We start from the raw sequence: 748 nt of genomic DNA on the forward strand, positions 1-748 counted from the left end.
TACATAAACCTTAACTCTCTCTCTCACTCTCACTTTCTATCTGTCTCTTAACACACTCTCTCTCTCTCTCACTTGTTTGTTCTCTCTTTCTCTCATTCACTCACTACTTTGCTTATTTGCTCAACCCTCCTTTCTTTCTCACTCTCTCAGCTTTTTTGTCTCTTGTCCTGCCCTCTCTCAGCCCCCTTCCTTATTACATAAACCTTAACTCACTCTCCCACTCTCTCTCTCTCTATCTCATCCCTTCTCTTTTTTTCTCTCTTGGCTCTCCCCTCTCTTATAATTTGGATTTAGTACTTAACCAGAAGTTCATAGATTATTCAATTTCCCATCCTAATCACTCAAACACATGCCCAAATGGCCACGGGGGATGTCCATATTAACATCTTCTATAACACCTGATGATGTATGTATGTATGTATATATATATATCAGACTGGAGCCTGGTGTTGCCATCCGGTTTCACCAGTCCTCAGTCAAATCGTCCAACCCATGCTAGCATGGAAAGCGGACGTTAAACGATGATGATGATGATGAGGAGGAGGAGGATAGCTGCCTGAAAAAGTGCCACACCCTAACAGTTGAGGGAACCCGTGGAAGAGGTAGGCCCAGGAAGACCTGGGCTGAGGTGGTGAGGCAAGACCTTCGTACATTGGGCCTCACCAAGGCGATGACTACTGACCGAGACCTTTGGAAATGTGCTGTGCGTGAGAAGACCCGGCAAGCCAAGTAAGATCGTTGCCAGTGC

The 748-nt window shown here is 45.6% G+C and overlaps 1 protein-coding gene across 1 annotated transcript in view; it reads left to right on the forward strand.

Annotated features, from left to right (window-relative positions):
* LOC106876583 (cyclin-G-associated kinase-like) overlaps positions 1–748 on the forward strand; it is a 108,248-nt gene that overhangs the window by 66,337 nt on the left and 41,163 nt on the right. The window lies entirely within an intron of this gene.

This window comes from Octopus bimaculoides, chromosome 28 (assembly GCF_001194135.2).
Source record: "Octopus bimaculoides isolate UCB-OBI-ISO-001 chromosome 28, ASM119413v2, whole genome shotgun sequence".
NCBI lineage: Eukaryota > Metazoa > Mollusca > Cephalopoda > Octopoda > Octopodidae > Octopus > Octopus bimaculoides.